The sequence below is a fragment of the Vombatus ursinus genome, unplaced genomic scaffold (genome assembly GCF_900497805.2).
Source record: "Vombatus ursinus unplaced genomic scaffold, bare-nosed wombat genome assembly UNPS02014793.1, whole genome shotgun sequence".
NCBI lineage: Eukaryota > Metazoa > Chordata > Mammalia > Diprotodontia > Vombatidae > Vombatus > Vombatus ursinus.
Window position 1 is genome coordinate 22472404 of NW_020954571.1, and position 16916 is coordinate 22489319.

Here is a 16916-nt window from a genome sequence, read left to right on the forward strand (position 1 = left end):
TTCCTTCCTTCCTTCCTTCCTTCCTTCCTTCCTTCCTTCCTTCCTTCTTTCCTTGCTTCTTTGTTTTCTGCTCTAAAATTATACAAACCAAGAAATATGATAGAAATATAAGAAGCATATATATATATATACATATAATGTGTGTTTTCCTCATTTTTTCTTCTCTGTTAGAAGAGATGACTCTTTAGGATGGGAGGTGTTATGTTGGGAAATTAATTTCTAAAAAATTATTAAACATTTTTGTGTGCCACATACTGTGCTAAGCGCTAGGGTTCCAAATGCAAACAAACAAAAAGACAGACTCTGACCTTAGGGATTTTGCATTCTGATGGTGGAGTCAACATTAAGAGAAGAGTTGTGGTTAGTTACAGGGGCAGTGAGTGAGGTCATAGGTAAGCATGATTGACATACCCCAACCAGGAAAAATGGTAGAGTTGATATTGTTTCCAGAACTTGAAGATGGGGTGGACGGGGAGGCATGAGTAATGGCACTATGGCAAAATGATTGGCAAGGCTGGGGAAGAGGTTGTAACCAATAAGAACATTTTTCAGGGTAGCTAATGCCCAATGAGTAAGAAGTGGACACATTAAGAGGTTGTAGAACAAAAATATCAACAAAGATTTAATTTAAAAAGAGGATTTATTCTCAAAGTTGCAGCCAACCAAAAACACTTTGGAGCACTTGAAGTTCTGAGGTGGTAAGTGAGAAGACTCAGAACAGTTTTGAGAAACTAAAAACCTACTTGATGATGGCCCTTCTCTCAAGGAATCTTCAGGAGGAATCTTTCATTGGCTATCAAGTTTTTGGACTGGCAATCATCCCAATTTAGAGAACTTGACAATCATGCAGTTGTGTGACGTGCTCATGTTAAAGTATGCTAGACACCCTTCCTGTCTGCCCATTGTTCTCTAAGTACTTAGAAAAGAAAATTAACAAACTGTGGCATATAACAATATCAAGAACAATAGCAAATGTACATGGAGACTAGAGTTTTAAAGATTACGGGGCATCTCACATATAGTATGTTATTTAAACTTTGCAATGCTCTTATTTACCTCCATTTTGCTGTTGTTGTTCAGTCATTTCAGTTATGTCTGACTCTTCGTGACTCCATTTGGGGTTTCCTTGGCAAAGATACTGGAGTGGTTTGTCATTTCCTTCCCAGTTCATTTTAGAGAACAGGAAACAGAGAGAAATAGGGTTAAGTGACTTGCCTAGGATCATACAAGTAGTAAGTGTCTGAGGCTGGATTTTAAACTCAGGACAACAATGAGTCTTCCTGATTTTGGGCCTAGTGCTGTATCTACTGTGCCACCTAGCTGCCCATTTTACAGAGAAGGAGATTAAGGCTAAGTGTTCAAATGATTTTCCTGGGGTCACATAGTATCTGTGTCAGGATTTTAATTTGGGCTGAACTTCTGGGCCTTGCAGATGCCTCTCCACTCTCCTGCCGCCATTGCTTGAATGTGATGACATACTATTGCATTATAAGTAATGAAAAGTTTCAGTAATTCAGGGAAACAAGAGACTTATATGAATTGATTAAAAGTGAGATCAGCAGGGGCAAGAAAAAATATACAATGACTATGACATGTAAATGGAAAGAAAAACATGCAATTGTTTATTATGTAATTATAACAACAACGATTGACTGTAGAGAAAAGATGAGAAAATGTACCTCTATCCTTTTGTTGAAGAAGAAGGTGACTATGGATGTGAAATGTTTCATGTGTAGTCTGATGAGTTTAACTTGTTGGTTGTTTTTGCCGAACAATTATTTTGAACTTTGTTACAAGGGAAGAAGGAATGCTAATCACCTAATCAACTGGAGTAACTAAGGGAATATTCAAAAACAGATGTGATATAAAAGCAAAACTGGGCAGTTAGTTGGCACAGGGAATAGAGTGCTGGGCCTAGAGTCAAGAAAACTTATCTTTCTGAGTTCAAATCTGGCCTCAGACATTTGCTGTCTGTAAGACCTCAGGCAAGTCACTTAACCCTGTTGGCCTCAGTTTCTTCATCTATAAAATAAACTGGAGAAAGGAATGGCAAAACACTCTAATATCTCAGCCAAGAAAATCTCAAATGGTGGGTCATGAAGAGTTAGACACAACTAGAAAACTACTGAACAGCAACAGTAAAAAGTGTCCAAATTAAAAAAAAGAAAGAAAGAAAGAAAAGCAAGTGACCAAACTGAGGTAAGTAGTAATCATTTTGTTAGAATGAAAGAAATTTCCTTGGTTTTTCTCCTTCATTTTCTGTACTTTCACAGTCCTGGAATGATGTCCAGAAATACAATTGTTTTTAAATTTTTACTTTATTTTTAATTTATGGAATAAAATAAGCATTTCCATAACATAGAATAAAAAGATCATTCCACATGAAACCACAAATCTATTATGTACGACTTGCTATTCCTTTTAAATACATAATAAAATTATTATATAAGTTTTTTTCTTCTCTCCCCCCCACCCTAGAGATGAACACACACACATGCGTGTGTGTGTGTGTGTGTGTGTGCGCGTGTGTGTGTGTAAAATCATTCCATACATACTTCTATTAATCAGTTTTTTCTCTGGATGCAGGTAGCATCTTCCTTCATCTGCCCTTTGTAGTTAATTTGGGTATTTGTAATAGTCAAAATGACTTAGTCATTTAAAGTTATTCTTGAAACAATATTGTTGTTACTGTATACAACATTATCTTGGTTCTGATCATTTCATTCTTCATTATTTCATACAAGTATATCATGTTTTTTTCTAAGATCATTGAGCTCATTGTTTGTTATAGCACAGTCGTATTCCATCACAACCATATAAAACAACTTGTTCAGCCATTCCCCAATTGACAAGCATCCCTACAATTTCTAGTTCTTTGACACCACAAAGAGAGCTGCTATAAATATCTTAAAACATAGAGGTTCTTTTCCTTTCTCCCTAATCATCTTTGGAAATAGACCTACTAGTGGTATTGCTGGGTCAAAGGGCAAAGGCAGTTTAATAATTCTTTGGGCATAATTGCAGATTGCTCTCCAAAATGGTTGGATCAGTTCACAACTCCACCAATAACGAATTAGTGTCCCAATTTTCCCACATTCCAAGCATTAGTATCTTACAAAACCTACTGCTTCTTTTTCAAAGATATTCACTCATCGAGCAAATTCCTTGGCAAACTTAGAGATCATGCAGCCTAAACACCTTATTTTATAGATGCTGATATTAAGGCTCTGAGGAGGTAAAGCTCCTGTTCAAAGTCACATAAATAATGAATAGCAGACCTGGGGATGAGAAGACAGGTCTCTAGAGTATAATCACAGCATTCCTTCAACTGTATCCCATCTCAGTGCTCAACCCCACAAGGCCAGCCTGAGTCCCAGTGAGTCCTGGGGTTGGGAACGCAGGGATAGTCTATCTTAGTTCTCCACCAGTCTGAAGGAAACTTGAGTAGATGGTTCAGTCCTGGTACCCATCTAAAAGTTCAGCAAATTTAAGTGATGAGGGCACCCTACACTCTCCCTTCACCCAAACCTGTAGATTTTCCTGGCTGATTCATAATTGATTGGATCTTCCAAGAGGAGAAGGTATGGCTCTATAGAGGACACCTGTGATTTCTCAAGGATCTTCATCCTTAATGTTTTTGCTGGTTTCCATCTCTCTTTTTTTTTGTTCAGCATAGTTGGATTTCACTTACTTTTTAGAAGAACCATAAGCCAGGGAGTCCTGAGCTCACCCTATCACATGCTTATACTTTCTCAGTACTAGTGGAGACTGTGGTCAGTGGAATGCTGTGTATATCATCCAATGACTAGGGAAAATGTATTTCTGGGGTCATGAAAAGGCAAGTGTGTCAAAGTGGAGAGTGAAATGGGGTCTGTGTTATGTGAAAAGTATTCCATGCTGCCTCTTTTTCTCTCTGGAGGGTAGCGATGAGATCAGGAAGTTTATTCACTTGTAAACACACCTTCTTTTTAACATCTTAGTCATAATCAACTGAATTATCATTGCTTATGTTATGCAGATGAGTCATTTCCCTTTGCAGCCTACAAATCATACATCATATCCCATATCTGACTTTTTGCCCTGTCTCCTTGGAGACCATTCGTTAGCTATTCACAGCAACAATGTTGGAGGAGAGACTACCATGCAAAGCTCACTAATTGCAGGAGGGGGAAAATGGCTTTCAGGTAGCACGAAATTGGGAATGCCAGTACAGGAGCATGGTCTGATTTGTGATCTTTATAGAGAAATGACAACAGAGAAATGTGATCTAGAGAAAAGCCAAGCCAATCACCCAGTACACCTAGTCAAGTTCAAAATACGTCAGATGATAGAATGGCTTCAGAAAAATGCAATTCACTTTTAACAGATATTAAAAAGATACAGAATACATTAAAGAAACAGAAGCCACATGAGCTAGATAGAGTGCTGGCCTTGCAGTCAGAAAGAACCAGGTTCAAATCCTTCCTCAAACATTATTCAACAGTGTGACTTTTGGCAAATCAACTATCCTCTATGGAACTCAGTTTCTTCATATATAAGATGAGGGGTTGGTCTTGACCTTTCACTCCAGATTGATAATTTTATATTATGATTAATTAAGGTCATACTATGTGGAGGGAGCTTATTTGGCTTAGGGATGCAAAAATAAAAAATAACACAGTCTCTGCCTTCAGTGAGTTTATAGTGAAAGGGAGGACATAAGATAGAGAGGAAGAAACGTGGTGCTATATGTGCAGGAATTGTGACACAGGGTAGACTGAGATAGGAAGAGAAGAAAGCCAAGCAGAATGCTATGATAAATTTAAAGAAGCCTAGATCTCATTTTACCTGACATAAATCCTCACCAAGGACACAGTTACCTTGCACAGAAGGACCAAAAAGAATCTTTACATAATGTTTTTACTATTCTAATCTCATTCTTCTCTACGGCTACACTAGGGACTTCCTACCCTTCATTCAAAAAATTTGCTCTAGCCTTGGAATTCACCCATTGGAAGTACTCTCCTGCTCAGCAGGGTACTTCTACATCTCCTCCCTACTTCTATTCAGCTTTTTTTTTTAATGTGTTGGTCTCCCACATTAGAATGTAAGCTCCTTGAGGTCAGGGACTGTCTTTCTTTCTGCTTGTATGCCCAATGCCTGACACATAATAATTGCTCAATAAATGTTTACTGACTGACTGATTCTAATTTTAGTACAATATACTACCTATCACAGTGCTGGGCATGTGGAGCACTCAAATACTTGTCAACAGAGAATTTTTTGGAACTTGCAAAACAATGACAAATAAGCATGGATGAAGTGTACAAAAAGTGATCACACAACTACTGGGATCTTTTTCAGCAGCACAGAATAGAACTACTACATTAAATCATCCCTTAAAGTCTCTTCTCACTTTTCTTCTCTCCCTTAAATCAACAATTATCATGCACTTGCTGTATGCCCAGAACAATAGAAGGTACTGTAGGGGACACAAAGTCCTAATACACATGGCTTTTGCCTTCAAAGGCCATGGGAATAATCTGGAAGGGGCTTTGTCAGTGATCTCCTCCAACTTCTTAGTTTTTAAAACAGGATAAAGATACTTGCCCAAGGTCAATAGGTCCTTAAAGGGCAGAGCTGCGATTTGAACAGAGCTTTCTAAATTCAATGTCTGTTCTGGCCTAAAAGTCTCAGGACTCGGGACAAGTTGACCTTGCACTTTGCAACAATATCTACTACAAATATTTAGAATTTAATTTGGGGGATAAGACTCTCATATGCGTTATTAAGGCTATAAGGGTTGAATGAGATGTACAGACAACAAATACTATTGGAGTTGACCATGGAAGATGTTGGTAGGGAAAGGAAAGTGTTGCAGAGGTGAGCCTTGAATCAGGTCTTGAAGCAGGCAGGAGGTGGAAGGTGCATTTCAGGCTGTGGGAATAGCATATGACTAAAAGCACATGTGCTGAACAAGATGTAATTACATTTTGCATAATAACTTCCCAAAGACATTCTGCAAACCATTCTCTTGTTTCCTGGAAATGTCTGAACACAAAAAGGCAGCCTCAATGAGAACGGCCATTGGACAGCTCCACATTTTACTGTGGTGTTCTACTGAGTTTGAGCTACAAGAGCACGACATCAGAAAACTTAAAGCCAGAGACATTAATAAGGACACAGAGGATGATAGGCAGGTGATTGTGGGAATATAGATTAAGACATGGGAAAGGCCTTAGGGGTCATCTAGTCCAAACCTATCATTTGAAACATTATTCATTTGAAGCCAGTCATTCTCCACCCCTTCTCCCCCCCAGATCAGTAGGAGAGGACACAGAATAAGCCTCAAAGAACTAACACAGCAGAGCTTGACCAGCTGGTCCAGGTCCTTCCTTACCCCCATATCTGCTACTACTTTTCTTTTAATGGGAATCTTAAAGGATGGGGAAAGAGATAATCTTGGGATGCAAAAGTCACATTTGGGAGCTATCTTTGATTATAAATTCACAAAGCTTCAGATGAAATGGATGTGCTCAGGGATCCCAATCACCAGGGAACCTCACCACCTCACTTTTTGATTTCTAATGTGATTAGAAGTAGTATCAAAGCTGTGTGGTAAACCCTCCAAGGAAGACCTCAGAACATTATCATTAGGAAGTGGGTTTGTGAAATATATCTACTGCATTTCTCACAAATTTTTTATCTAGATTAGTGTTGAAGGGTGGCTGCTTTTCAGAAAGAGTTATTTCCGGGCAGAGACATCAGATCCAAGAGCCTTAGAATGAGATCATGAACTTTAGAGCTGGAAAGGACCTCTTTTTCTTATTTATTGTTTTAGTTGTGTCTGACTGTTTGTGACCCCATTTGGGGTTTTCTTGGCAAAGATACTGGAGTGGTTTGCCATTTCCTTCTCCAGTTCATTTTACAGATGAGGAATCTAAGGCAAACAGAGTTAAATGACTTGCCTAAGATCTCACTGCTAGTAAGTGTCTGAGGTTGCTCATGTCTTCCTGAACTCAGGTCTTCTTGACTCCAAGCTAGGCACTCTATACATTGGGCCACCTTGCTGCCCTAATTTGACCTGCAAAAAATAAAAAAAAAATTGTGAGGCAATTGGGCGTTAAGTGACATAGCTAGTAATTGTTAAGTGTCTGAAGCTGAATTTGAACTCAGGTCCTCCTGACTCCAGGGCTTGTGCTCTATCCTCTGTGACACCTATCTGCCCCCCAAATTTCTACATGAGGAAACAAAGACCCAGAGAAGGGAAATTACTTGTCTAAGAACACATAATTAGTGAGGGCCAGAGCTGAGATGGATTGAATCAGCAATGGCCCCTGTACAGGTGTGGGTGGATGTGGTCTCTTGGCAAGATGGCAGCCTCTTGATATTTGCTCAGACTTTCTATCTTATTCAGTAGTCAAATTGCTCTGAATGATCACCATTATTGTCTTTGGTTGAATCTTGGTCAGTGTTCACTACTTGTGGTCATTTCAGGTATCTCATTATAAGAAAAATAGCATGGTAATGGAAATTGTTATTTGCTCTTCATTCTCAAAGAGGACCATGACATCAGAGAGGTGATGTCATGACATGCAAGTGAATTGAATTTAAGACAGAAAGAGCTGTGCAAAATCAACAGCCTCATTTTCTCTTCCAGAGCCATCTGGGCCCAGTGGCAAGATATAAATCAGGAGACTAGACATGGCTCTGGATGCAGTGGAAGAACTTGCCCTTTTTAAGCTAAGGTCTTTAACAGGGCTCAATTTGGCTGAGGCAAAGCCCTTTCAGTGATTAAGGCTAGGTAAGAAATGACGCCTCTTTTACCTAGTCCAAAAATAAATAAATAGATCTGAGAGAGAAAGACTCTCAGGGTTTCTGGCCAAAACAGAAACAATTGCTATTTACAATCACTCTAAGCCAATCAGGGCCCAAACAATGACCAAATGGGGTTTGGCCTGAGACCTACCCACTGTTAGCCAATCAATGACAGCCAGAGTGATTGGATTGAAGGCATGGTCTTTAAGAGAGAAAGCTACCCTGTAAACCCAAGATATCTTGCAAGATTTCAGTAATTAAAATTTATATTCCTTTGGGCAGAGCACCTGCAGGTAAGGGTATGGTGCCCTATGTGGACAGAGGGAAGGAAGGAAGAAGAAGGAAAGAAAGAAAGAAAAAAATGAAAGAAAGGAAAGAAGGAAGAGAGGGAGGAAGGAAGGAAGGAAGGAAGGAAAGAAAGAAAAAGATGAAAGGAAGGAAGAAACAAAGAAACAAAGAAAGAAAAAAGAAAGAAAGAAAAAGAAAGAAAGAAGGAAAGAAGGAAAGAAGGAAAGAAAGAAAGAAAGAAAGAAAGAAAGAAAGAAAGAAAGAAAGAAAGTAAGAAAGAAAGAAAGAAAGTAAGAAAGAAAGAAAGCTGTGTTGCCCAACTGGCTAGTTCCAGTACTAAGAGAGGTGGCTGTAGTTTGTGCTTCATTCTCAAAGAGGACCATGACATCATTCCATGACATGCAAATGAATTGGATTTAAGTGAGGGAGGGCTGTGCAAAATCAGAAGAAATGGGCTCAAGTCCCAGTTCTGACATGCATTAGCTGTGTTACTTTAGACAAGTCACTTAACTTTTCTGAGACTATTTCCTAATCTGCAAAAGGGAAATATTAATATATATTCTACCTACTTCACTGGGCCCTTGTGAGAATCAAATGACAAATGGTATAGAAAAGTGCTTTCTAATGATAAAGAACTATAGAAATATCAGTTAATATATTATTCATTATTATTGGTTGGCCTACGTTGCTCCCTGTGTTTAATGATTTTTTCCTTAGCCTTTGACAGTGGGTAACTTCTGCTGATAGGTGAACTTAACCAATAAACAAGCATTTATTAAGCACCAGCTCTATCCCAGGCACTGGACATGTAAAGACAAAAAGAATATAGGTAGCTAGATGGCATAGTACCAGTCAGGAAGACCTGTATTTGAATTATGCCTCAGACACTTATCAGCTGTGTGACCTTCGCCAAGTCATTTGACCTTTTTGTGTCTTAGTTCCCTTATCTCTACAATGGGGATAATAATAGCACCTACTTCACAGGGTTCTTGTGAGGAACAAATGAGTTAACATATCTAGAGTGATTTTTTAAACCTTAAAACACTATATAAGTGGTTGCTATCAGTATTGTTGTTATTATTATTATTGTTGAAGTCACTAACTTTAAGAAATTTATATTCTATTGGGGAAAACAATATGTTCACAAAATTAAATAGAAAATATTTACAAGAAAAATACAAAGCAATTTTGAAGGGAAAATTAGTGGTTGTGGGGAGAGGAGGAAAGGTTTCATGAAGAAGGAAGCACTTGACCCGAGATTTAAAGGAAACTAGTTATTCGAAGAGCAAAGGTATGTGTGACATCTAGAACAAGGTTGGACACATGCATAGAAGTTCAATCTACTATGATTTATAATTAAAGATCATAAATTCAGACTTGGAGAGATGTCAGAGGCAATCTAGTCTAAGTCCCTCAATTTACACATGAGGAAACTGAGTCACCGCGAAGTTAAGTGATTTGTCCATGGTCACACAAGTACTGAGCATCAAGGCAGAACTTGAATACCAAGTTGATGTTAAGACCAATGTACTTCCTTTCTTTTGGTTGCTTTGATTGGGAAATTTATCTTCCCAAGGAAAAAAAAACATATATAAAGAATATATATGTGCATATATATATATATATGTATATATATACATATATATGTAGAGACAGAGATACAGAGAGATTGAGAAACAAGTAAACCTTGGCTTATACCATTGACTACATGACTTTTAGCACAATCTCTTGGGTTATAGTGGGGAGATTCTGACCTCTGTCCCAGAGAGGTAGAAAATGAACCATGTTTTGATGTCCTTAAGAAGTAACACAGTATTTTCTTGTTGTTCAGTCATTTCAGTTGTGTCCATCTTTATGACTGCATTTGGGGTTTCCTTGGCAAAGATACTGGAGAGGTTTGCCATTTCCTTCTCTAAGCACAATATCGTGGAAAGAAGAATTGGAGCTAAGTTCAAATTCAATCTCTGACAATCAATCCTGTGTGAATTTGAAGTCAATCAATCAACCAATGCAAAGTTCCTTCCCCCTCTCCAGCTGTTCATTTTCTTTATCTTTTTGAGCAGACTGAGCAAAAGGAGTTCTGAGGATTCTTCCTCTTCTACCTTTAAATCCTCTTTGGAGCCTAAATCAAATTTCTGAGATACTTTCATTTGCATGTGAAGTTCCTCATCAGAGCTTGAAGAGTAGGCTTTGGAGTTCAGTGACTAGGTGTGGTTTATAGTGATAAAGGATTGGTGTGGTTTATGAGAAGCCTCTTCTTTCCTTGTTATAGGACTTAACTGTAGAAAGCTGAGTCAAATCAAGCAAACTAGGGGTTCGCAAAAAAATGTGATTATATTGATATTGGCAATATTTCGTGGCATTTTAGTAATGTTTCTTATTCATCAAAGATCATGTCTCATTTGAACCTCACCTACAACATTGATAGGATAGATGGCAGTGTCTCCATTGTAGAGATGAGGAAACTGAGGCTCAGAGAACCTGAGGGACTGACTGAAATCACATAGTTAATTAAATGGCAGAACTGAACCTAAAATTCAGGTCTACTGGATCATAGTTCATTAGACTCTCTGAATACAACTGATAGATATCCTCGCAAATAAGGTTGGTCCCAGAGTTTTGTGATACCCATTTCTACTGTATCAGGTGGAAATACAGGTAGCTAGATGGCCTAGTAGCTATCAGTTCAATTCCAGGGGCTGAATCAGAGACAGCATCATCTTTATGGGCAAATGATACTAGTTGGGAACCATAACAAAATGGTATTTGAGATTTTCAAGTTGTTTGGTTCCGGGATATATGCCCATTTGTGAAGGCAAGAAACTGTGTTAATGAACTGCCTCCCTGCCTTATGCTATGGTATACTTTCTTAATCTACTATTCAGAATTCAAATTTTCCTCCAATCTCAAAGTTATTTAGGGGAAAAATCTGACATTATTTTCTTCTCTTTCAAAATTAGATTATATAGGTGGGGATAAGAAGCTGGCTAGTTAAAGAATGGACTTGTCATTTCCTTAGTATAGGTGACTCTAAGGGAAGAAACACCCTCTCCCCAGGCAGGTCAGACCTCCTCTGTAGTGTGAAGAGAGTGGCCTACTCTAGAGCAGAGCTTCTGAAACTTTTTCCAATTGCAACCCCTACAGGACTTCTTAAACTGTGAGTCGCGACCCCATATGGGGTCAGTTTTAGAAGTACTGCTAGAGCACCGAGAAATTAAGTAACTTGTCCAGGTTACACAGCCAGGAAGTCTTGAACCCAAGTCTTCCTAGTTTCAAGGCTATCTCTTTGGCTAGTATGCCATGTTACCTATCATGGGCAGCTCAGGTGGCATTTTTAATTAAGTCAGTCTACTAAGAAATATTTATTAAATGCTTACTATGTGCCAGGCACTGGGTTAATGTTGAGCATACAAAGAAAAAGTAAAAATAGTCCCTGCCTTCAGGGGACTTACATTCTAAGGAGGAAGACAATGTGTACTTAAATAGATGCATGGAAAGGGAGAATTAGATCTCCCTCCTCCCAAGTCTGTCCATTGACTCACTCATCAAACCTAGAATCTCTATATTCTTTGCCTGAACGGCTCCTTGACCATGATATAATAATACTACAATGGTCAGTTATTTCATTCCTGTAGGTATTTTCTCCCCTAATGCTACAATGATCTTTTTTAGGATTGTCCCAAGAAGCAAAGAAAAATCTCTTTGACTTATAGTTTGTAGATTTGTTCTTATTCTTTTGTTTGAAATTGGGACATTTTCCCTTTTCCAATCTTGTGGTCCCTGTCTAGTTTTCCACTAAGTTCCTTTTTTCTTTTTTTTTTTAAATGGTCTTTTTTACAAAAAGTTATTTATTTATTATGTATTTTAAACATTATTTTCATTTAAAATTTTAAGTATGAGATTCTCTCCTTCCCTCCCACCTCTCTCTTACTTACGGAAAAGGCAATCAATGTATCAGTTATACATATAAAATCATGCAATTTCCATATTATCCATATTACAAAAAAGCAAAAATCAATAAAGAACAAGAAAATTATGCTTCAGTTTGTGCTCAGAGTTCATCAGTCCTCTCTCTGGAGGTGGATAGCATTTTTTCATCATCAGATATTTGGAATTTTCTTAGATAACTGTATTCATCAAAGTATGCAACTCTTTCACAGTTAATCATCATTGCAATGTTGCTCTTACTATGCATAATGATGTCCTAGTTATTTGCACTTTACTTTGCATCAGTTCATATGTTTTACCATGTTTTTATCAAACCACCCCTTAGTCATTTCTTATAGTACAGTATTACTACATCATAATTATATGCCACAACTTGTTCAGACATTTCCCAATTGATGGGCATCCCCTCAATTTCCAATTCTTTGCCACCACAAAAAATCTGCTATAAATATTTTTGTACATAAGAGTCCTTTTCCTTTTTCTTTGATTTGTTTGGGATGCAGACTTAGTAGTGGTAATGCTAAATCAAAGTTCTTTGGGCCTAGTTCCAAATTGTTTTCCAGAATTATTGGACCAGTTCACTACTCCACAACAGTTTATTAGTGTACCTATTTTTACCTCATCCTCTCTAGCATTTGTCATTTTTGATAGGTGTGAGGAGGTACTTCAGTGTTGTTTTAATTTGCCTTTCTCTGAACAATGGCGATTTACAACATTTTTTCATGACTTCAGATAGCTTTGATTTCTTCTTCTGAAAACTGCCTGTTGATATCCTTTGACCATTTATCAACTGGGAATGGTTCTTATTTTTATAAATTTGACTCAGTCTCTACACATTTGAAAATTAGAACTTTATCGGAAAAACTTGCTGTAAAAATTTTTTTATATGACTTCATTGTCTGTGATACCTTTTAGGAAAATGCAGTTTTCCTGATTATCTCTTTCACTTAGGTCTATTTTTGCTTTTACTTTGTCTGAGATCATGATTGTCATCCTTACCCTCTTCACTTCATCTGGAACATAATAGACCATTCTAGCCCTTCATTTCACATCTGTGTGTATCTTTCCATCTCAATTGTATCTCTTATATAGCACATACTGTTGAATTCTAGTTTCCAATCCATTCTGCTCTCCATTTTCATTCTATGGGCTTAGCTCATTCAATACACATTCACAGTTATGATATTTAATTATTTCCCTGCCTACCACTGTCTTCAGTTTATCCTTCTTTCTCTTAATCCTGTCCTTCTTCAAAAGTCTGTTTTGCTTCTGACCACTGTGTGTGTGTGTGTATGTGTGTGTATATATATATATATATACACACACACACACATATATATATATATACATATATGTATGTGTATATCTATCTATCTATCTATCTATCTACATATATATGTATATATGTATTTCTCCTTTGTGGACCAATTTAGATGTTAATGGGATTCAAATGTTGCCCACCCCCCTCACCATTTCCCCCTCCACTCTAAAAACTCTTCTTTGTGTGCCTCACTTATGTGAGGTAATTTTTCCATTCTTCCTCTCCTCTCCTCCTCCCAACACATCCCTCTTTCTTGCCTATCCATATTTTATATCACCCCAACACAATTGACTTATTCTCATGCCCCCTTTCTATGTAGAGTCCTTCTAATTGCTCTAATTATGATAAAATTATTAGAAGATACATGTATTATCTTCAGATGTAGAAAGGTAAACAGTTCAACCTTATTGAGTCCCATATGATTTCTCTTTTATGTTTACGTTTTTGTGTTTCCCTTAAGTCTTGCATTTGAAAGTCAGATTTCCTATTCAGCTCTGGTCTTTTCATCAAGAATGCTTGAAAGTTCTTTATTTCACTAAATATCCATTTTTTCCTCTTTAAGGAATACACTCAGTTTTGCTGGGTAGCTTATTCTTGGTTATAATCCTAGTTCCTTTGCCCTCCAGAATATTTTTATTCTAAGCCCTCCACTCCTTTAATGTAGAAGCTGCTCAATTTTGTGTGATCCTGATTGTGACTCTACAATATCTGAATTGTTTCTTTCTGGATGCTTGCAATATTTGCTCCTTGATGTGAGAGCTCTGGAACTTGACTATAATATTCCTGGAAGTTTTCATTTTGGGATCTTTTTCAGGAGGTGATTGGTGGATTTTTCCATTTCTATTTTACCCTCTGAATCTAAGTTATCAGGGCAGTTTTCCTTTATATTTTTTAAAATATATCTAGTCTCTTATTAAAATTATGGCTTCAAGGTGTCCAATAAATTTCATACTATCTCTATTTTCAGATCAGCTGTTTTTCTGATGAGATATTTCTCATTTTTGTTTGGGGTTTTTTTCTCACTCTTTTGACTTTGTTTTATTGTTTCTTATATCTCATGGAGTCATTAGTTTTCATTTGCTTAATTCTAATTTTTAAGAACTTATTTTCTTCGGAGAGATTTTGTACCTCTTTCCATTTCACCGATTCTGCTTTTTAAGTTTTTCAGTAATTTATTGTGCCTCTTTTACCCTTGTGCCAATTCTGTTTTTTAATGTGATATTTTCTTCAGTGTTTTTTGTGCCTCTTTAGTTTTGCTGTTGTTTAGTCATTTTCAGTTGGGTCTGGCTCTTCATGATCCCTTTTTGGGGTTTTCTTGGCAAAGGTAGTAGAGTGGTTTGTCATTTCCTTCTCCAGCTGATTTTACAGATAAGAGACTGATGCAAACAAGGTATATTAACTTGCCCAGGGCCACAGAATTAGTAAGTATCTGAGGCCAGAGTTGCACTCAGGTCTTCCTGACTGCAGGCCCAGTACTCTATCCACTGTGCCACCCAGCTCCCCCAACTTAATGGGCTTTTTCCAGGGTTTTTCTTGGCAAGGATACTGGAAGGGTTTGCCATTTCCTTCTCCAGTATGTTCCCATTGTATAGATGAGGAACTGAGGCAAATGGGATTAAGTGACTGACCCAGGGTCTCATGGCTAGTAAGTATCTAAGGCCACATTTGAACTTAGATCTTCCTGACTTCAGCCTGGTGCTCTATCTACTATAGCACCCAACTGCCCCTGTGCCTCTTTTGCCCAGCTGTTAATTCTCTTTTGAAAATTTTCTTTCATCATTCTCAATTTTTTTCTTAGTTCTTCCTCTACCACTCTCATCTCTTTCTTTAACTCCTCCAGAAATTTTTGCTTATCTTGGGTCCAAATAACATTTTCTTTGAAGCCTTGCTTGTAGTTATTTTCATATTATCTTATTTTAAGTTTATTTCTTGGTCTTTCTTGCTACTTTAATAACTTCTTGTGTTTAAATAATTTCTGTTTGTTTGTTTTTGTTGTTGTCATTTTCCTGTTTTCCCAGCCTCTTTCTTGAGTTTGAACTTTAAGTTAAAGTTGGGCTCTGCTCAGCTTGGAGTGGGGAGACATTGTCCCTCAGACCTTTTTGCACTACTATTTTCAGAGCTAGTTCTGAGGGTCTGCAAGTTTTCAGTGATTTTGAGGTGGTGTTATCCACCAGCGTGATCGCTAGTCTCCTGGTCTGTGCTCCGGTCTTTACCCAGGAAGGGTCCTTTCTCCCCTGAAGTCACAAGTACTGGTACTACTCTTAGCCCTAGAACTGTGACCAGTTGAACTTTTTTCCCTTGTGACTGATCACAAGCACTCCTTTCCAGCCTAGAATACCCCAAGACTGTTTATGGGCAATAGGCTTGCCAATCAGCACAAGCTGTATGCAGTGCCAGCAAAGGGTCCCTTGTAATCTCTTTCTGACCAGTTGTCTGACTCTGTTTCTGTCTCTAGTCCTACAACTTCCAAAACTGCTGTTGCTGCTGCTGTTACTACCGTTGTGTCCTCTTCAAGGGCCTATTGCTGGTTCTTCTGCCACTCTCCAGGCCTGTGCCCATACCAAGTTACAACCTCCTAAGTTGTCTTAGGCATGAAAAGTATATCCCTATGACCTTTTGTTGACTGTGCTTATCCAAAATTTGATTTCAGGCATTGTTTTAAAGTTGTTTGGAGAGGAATCTTGGGAGAGTTCAGCTGGGTCTGGTGTCTAGGACTAACTTTTAAATGTGACTGACAGTGCTATTCAATAATCACACCCACCAGAACTTTCATTACCTGTTCAGCTGGGCCAGGTCACTGAAATTAAGCAAGGGCAGCAAGGTGTCCTCTCACCTCTCACCAAGGTGTCCTTATCCTTGGTATCACCTTCCAGTTAACCATTTTTGTTTAGTGAATTTCAGTGCAAGGACCTTTCTCATTAGGAAAAACCAACCAAGCAAGAAAAAAAAAGGAACAAAATGAAAATTCAGTAGCTCTATCTTCTCTCTGTTATCAGTGTTCTATCCACCCAAGCTGGGGTCCTGCCTTTTCTCTTTTTTCTTTGTCTTTTTTTTCTCTCAATATAGATTTTAAAAAGCAATTTGTTGTTGAACGTTTTCCCTTGCCAACCTCAGCTCATACTAGGCTTTTACATTCCTGACAGTGTTTTCATAGGACAACACCACACTCATATTCATCCTCTGTTACTGGCATTTGCTTCAATTTTCTATACATTACTGTTAAAAATATAAGTTTTAATGAGCACAGTGCCTGGATGGTGCTTAATAAATGATTGCTCATTGATGAATTACCTTCCCTATATATCTACTTAGTTCTCTTCAGACATCTCCCATTTTTCCTAATCACTCTGATTGTTTCCCATTATATCTTCAGAGTTTCATCCTTGAGCATCTCCCAATCCTCCTGGGCTGACTTACCTTATATAATTTTATTCCGTTTTCTGTACCTTTTGAAATCAGTTGCCCCAAATTTAGGGTGTTTATCAGAATACTTGTGAATTCCTTCCCATTTTTTTTTACCACAAACTCTCATAGTCCTGTCCTGTGGTGGTCCCTTCCCCCT